The sequence below is a fragment of the Silurus meridionalis genome, chromosome 18 (genome assembly GCF_014805685.1).
Source record: "Silurus meridionalis isolate SWU-2019-XX chromosome 18, ASM1480568v1, whole genome shotgun sequence".
NCBI lineage: Eukaryota > Metazoa > Chordata > Actinopteri > Siluriformes > Siluridae > Silurus > Silurus meridionalis.
In genome coordinates this window covers 10,227,481-10,233,417 of record NC_060901.1, presented here as the reverse complement: position 1 = coordinate 10,233,417, position 5,937 = coordinate 10,227,481, and the positions used below count along the sequence as shown (strand labels likewise).

General features: G+C 37.9%; 1 pseudogene; it reads right to left on the bottom strand.

Moving 5' to 3' along the window:
* Nucleotides 1–3,789: 3,789 nt before the first annotated feature.
* Nucleotides 3,790–3,937, bottom strand: LOC124401911 (annotated as a pseudogene).
* Between the last annotated feature and the right edge of the window lie 2,000 nt (nucleotides 3,938–5,937).

Sequence of the window (5,937 nt, the reverse complement as noted above, 5' to 3'; positions counted from 1 at the left end):
CATGGGCCTTGGAAATCTGCAAAACCAGACAAAATAAAAAGATGAAGAAATAAAGAAAGGACTTTGAAATTAATGATTGGAAGACTCAAGATTCAAGTTCTTTCCTAGTGTGTGCATTTTATTAATCCAGTATTGTATAATATATATATTTTTTAAGTCACTCCATGACTATTTGACCAGAGGCGACATGAAGCGAGCTTAGCAGGTTTAATTGCTCTTCATGCTGCTTATTCTGTGGGGAATGGTGATGGAAATGATGGGTTGTGGTTCCCAGCTTAGTGGCAACAGCACCTGCTGAGTCACTCAGGAGTGAAAACACTGTAGATAAATGCACTCATGGATCCATTTGACCTTTTGTAACTGCACCGGTTCAACCACTGTGCCTCATTCAGACTGGGATCAAATCAGCTGTGAGAGGCAATCTGAGTTACAACGGCGACAGCTCAAGTCCCTGTTTTAATGACCACATCCTAGGCTTTCATCACTCACACTATGCTCACATCAAGAAGTGTGTACACTAACCTCTCACAGAGAAATCAATAGCAGGGACGCCTCCTGTCCCCTTTGTAAGGAAAAAAGCGAGAGAAGGATATGGAAAGAGAGGTCTGGTGCTATCATGTTTTAGGCGTTACTTAAAATAGTTCAGAAAATGACACAGCCTGCCAAAATGTGTATATGGGACACCAGCCCACCCTCAGCCACCATGCATGCACACACACATTCACACATCCACCTACAGCCAATGGCAATTTAGCGTAACCAATCCATCTACCAGAAAAGAAGCCATGCAGACTCAGGGACATGTGAAACTCATACAGATACTTCTAGATTAAATTGAAGACTCAGGACCTGTGGGACCAGCATTAACCAAATCACCCAATTTACAGTATGTCAATATAAAATTAATAATGTCCTACTAACTGCAAAGTTATTATGACTTGCAGAGTTAGTAAGAATCAAGCATTATAACCTTCACATGCTGGATTTCATTGACCCTTACAAATCAAAAGAATGAATTAGACTTTGTGAATCCTTGTTCATCCACAATGATTACACTCAAGCTGTGCAGTATTAACCTGCTGATGAAATAAACCAGACTCCCATAAAATGAAATTAATCTAGCATCACTGATAATTATGCCATCATTTTCTCCTAATGTTGTTAGCAGTTATGGCTCTCTGTGTTGTTCACACTCATTAACTGGTGTCTGAAAGTAGTTTCTTAACACAGTAGGTTTCTTCAGTTTTGTGCATTGGTATTGCATTTACTCATGTCCAACTGAGCACTTTAGTGCTTGTATCAGCTAAGAGGATCGTCATTAGATGATAGCTGGGACATTATCAAAAAGTATTCCCAGAAGCAGTAGGAATCTTTACCATTTATCAACAGCTTCCTATAGTATAACCTGTTTTACTATTCAAAATTAACCACCAAAGGTCCTGAGTTATTTAGATAGTCTTTAGAATAATATAAATGTGACCATGAAACAATGACTCAATATTTGTACATGAATATTACTGAAAAACTGGACAAAGTTTGAGTAAGAAGTATGAAAATGTTGTGTGAAAGAATTCAATCAGCTTTCAAATTAATTCTGAAAAATTCTGACTGCTCTTACCATTTTTGTCCAATTAGACAACCTTAATATTTCCAACAAACTTGAAGAGAAAAAAATAAATAATTTAGTAACACTTTATATTAGGGATAGGAAATTAGTAAGTAATTACTGTCTAATAATTGCTTTTGTTAATAATTATTAATGGAAATGTATGTTATTACAAACTATTTATAAGGCTTTTATTGGTTATTCTCTTATTTTTGTTTTATAGCTCCTTTACACTTGTTTCTGTCATAACGATGAACTTATTAGCTTAGAATAAAGGCTACTAGTAGCTTGTGAAATACAGGTAGACCGCAACTTACGACGTAGATAGGGACCGATAAAAAGGTTGTCCATCAGGTCGTATATATATATATATATATTTTAAATTATTTATTTATTTATTTATTTATTTATTTATTTATTTATTTATTTATTTTTCGGCAGTGGTGACTGTCGTATCTCCAAAATGTCGCAAGTCGAGTGGTCATAGGTCGGGTATGGCTGTACATATTTTAAAAGTTTCCAGTTCACTGTTTAAATGTGTAGCTTATAAGTATGAAATAAATATAAAACGTGTTGCAAATGCAAATGTATGTTTATTATTAGTGAAACCGAACTTAACATAAAGCATGAAAACAAAATATTCTTCAAAATGTTTCAAGTAATTAGGCGTTTTAAATTACGTAAATCAACAGGAAACGAAATGGAAATTTGCTATGTTTCCACACGGACAGTTAATGAGGTGATACTAGAGAAACTGTCTAGACATTCTGAGCTTCCTATTCATATATTTATTATGTCTGTGGAGCAAGTATTGACTGAGATTCAGGTTGTTTTATTTATGTGTCTGTAAAGAGAGGAGACGGCAGAGAGCACCCCCCGTCTGTTTTGTTTATTTTACAAAAGCACAGCATTTTGTTGTTATTATGGATGTATACAAATGAAAGTAGACCCTTTACAGATTAATACTGTATATTGTTCTTATCTGTATGATCGAGTACAGTAATTTAGGTTCGTTTCGATGTTATAGGAGAAAAAAATTCCACAAAGCGCGCAGGCGCGTTTTCCGACCTCAGAGGCTTAATTGCCGGTGATAAACCAGATGACCATCATATTTTGTGGCCCTAGAGGGCGCTGTTGCTAAAATGCAGCTTAAAATTTATCATCCAGATAAGTTCGTTATGCAAACAATGTAAATTAAAACATCCGCTGCCACTCTTCATCAAATGTGCCTGCCACTGTGCATGTTACTTTGAACACGTTTGGAGAACAGTGTTCTCGTGCTGCGGAGAAACAGATGGATTCGCCAATTGAACTATTTAGAAAACTATTTAGAAAATGTAAATGCTTTTGCCTTCTCTACTTTAATGATTGCTTTTTTTAACCACCCTGAACATTATATATTAATTAAGGCTAATAAAGCGACATCTAGCATATTTCTCTGAATGATCTTTGCATTTTAGCAACAGCACCTTCTAGGACCACAAAATTCCGGTGGTCTGACTAAAGAAAAGATGTCCTGAATAAACGTGTGTTGCGTTGAAGGTTTTAATTTTGTCTCTTATATTTATTTCTATCTTCAATATAAAATGGTCAATTAGAAATGCATGCTGCATTAATCACGCGTTAATAAAAACTAGTGCCGTAAATTAACGCTTTAATTTTGACAGCCCAAATTAATATATTAATACAAAATGGATATCAAAATTTGTTACCTAATAAATGTATCCAGGCTAAAAGTCCACCATATCAAACATTAACAGAGAAAAGATGATGATCAGGTGATCAGGAATAAGTTGATGGGCTAAAAACGGCATGCAGTGAGAAGAAATTCTGATTCTCCAGACCAATACATATCTCTGCTTTGGGGGAATGTTGAAGAAAAACTGCACTGCTGGTACTAATGAGTTTAAAACTCATTTTGAAAGTGTGTAATTGCAGTGTTCATTAAAAAGAAGACATGTTTGTCACATACAGTGAATCCCTTTTCTTTGCATTCCCTAGCTTGTTAGGAAGTTAGGCTCAAGGTGCATTTAGGGTCAGCCATAATACAGGAATGAATGTTAAGGACTTTGCTTAAAGCCATGAAGATCTTGGGGCCTGAACCACTAGCTTCTGTTCAGTAACCCCTGAACCTTTTACCCACTGAGCCACCATTGCCTGATAATTTTAAGGAGCAAGAGCGAATGAAGCAGCAAATATCAGAAAATGTGCAGTTGAGATTTTCACATTTCTGAAATTCTTAAGGCTCAGCACAGCCAGAGTGTAATAGCTAAGCTGAGCCTTAGGCAAACCAATTTCTTGATTATGGTATCACCCCTGCCAGGTAAATATGAGGCTATAGGCCACCTGCAAAAGCCTTTATAACAACTTACTTGATAGGTTATATTTTCCTGCTAGTGTAAGCATAATTTTCCAGTTAAAGTATTTATGTCTATGAATGTGCACTAGCATAGAACTATCCAATGACAAAATCACTTATTTTGTTTGTTTGGTTTTCAGTTTTTTTTATTGTAAATGTAAATCAGTCAATTATCAAGTTATTAGTTAATCAAAATATTCTCTAAAGCAGTCAGTGGGGTGTGTGACTGGAGACTGGTTGGGAGGACCCAAATACGATATGGATATGGAGAAAACAGGCTTTAATATAAAAAAGGTAGCAAGCAGAGCAATGGGGCAAAGCAAAAACACAGTCCAATAAACAGTACAGAGTCCAAGGGCCAGGAGACAGTGCAATGCAGGGAAACCAAAATCAAACTCCAAAAACAAGTCCAAAAAAAACAAAACCAACAAACAGAGCAACATAGGCAGAGCAAAAACACAAAAACCGAGGCTAGAGTCCATACCAGAACAGGGTCAGGGTCAGGGTCAGGGATCATGATAGACAGGGTGGCAAGGGACTAGGAAACCGTAGAGATAATATGGCCTTGAGCTAAACTGTAGATATCCTTATATACAGGGAGGCACAGGAAAACCGGAAGTGCGTGCCGTGTGCCCGGAAGATCCTGACAAAAGGTTTACAATCTTTCTCTTAGCTTCTCCTGTTAGGGGTCACCACAGCGGATCATCGGCATGTTTGATTTGGCATGTTTTTACGCTGGATGCCCTTCCTAACGCAACCCTCCCCATTTATCCGGGCTTGGGACCGGCACTAGGAGTGGCTGGGGTTGGTTCCCTGACCGGGGATCAAACCCGGGCCGCAGCAGTGAGAGCGCCGCATCCTAGCCACTAGACCACTAGGGACCCTGACAAAAGGTTTAATTAATGCAAGGTGAGATGTTAATAAAATGATTTTTATTGCAAGTTTTTTTACCAATCATTTGTTTTTCACGATTTGCATAGTTGATTCTCCACAGCCTGCAGTGTTTAAAATACACCCCACCTCCCACCGAATCTGAACAGATTTAACAGTGGCTAGCACACAGACACGCATGTTTTGTAACTGCATGGGATTTCTCACTGCTTTTTTGCTCATTGTGTTTTGTCAGTACTTTAGATCAGAAGTTTCCAAACACCATGACTCAGACTGTTACCTGCCTGTGGGTTATTGGTTACTTGCTCTCTATCACAAAGCAGTAAAAATAAAACTATGAAGAAACAAGCTTTCTAGACAGCTCAAACAATTTTAATTCAATTTACCGTAATTTCCGGACTATTAAGCGCACCCAAATATAAGATGCACCCACTGAATTTGACAAAGATTTTTATTTTGAACATAAATAAGCCGCACCTGTCTACACTGAAACTAATGTGTAAAACTAAAACTTTTCACAGACTTTAACGAAAGACAGTGACTGTTACAACGGCTTGTATCTAAACAGTAGCCTACCAAGAAAGTCATTGTTCACTGTCTTCCTCCTTCCTTTCACAACTATTTCTCTCTGGAGTTTTTCTTTTGGCATCGTTGTGCGTTTAAAAATCACCAGCGGTGAAGCTTTTCTCCCGATGCCGTGCAGCTCAGAACACAGGTGAAGTGTGTTTTTTCATGCCCGGTTGTTTTCAGCGTGACGAATGATTCGCATTTCCTGTTGACAGTCCGAGTGAGCGGCAGGTCAAACGTCAGAGGAACCTCATCGATATTTATGATGTGGTGCGGCCTGATTCAGTGGGAGCGCGATTTATTATAAATAATTTCATTGGTTCACCTGAACCCGTTCGGCAATTTCATTGGTCTAATGTATAGGGGCTCGGTGTTTGGATTGAAGTTTGTGAAACTGGGAAAAACCCAGGAAAAATCCATATATTAGCCGATTCGTTGTTTAAGCCGCGGGGTTCAAAGCGTGGGGAAAAAGTAGCGGCTTATAGTCCGAAAAATACGGTAGTTTTATTTACAT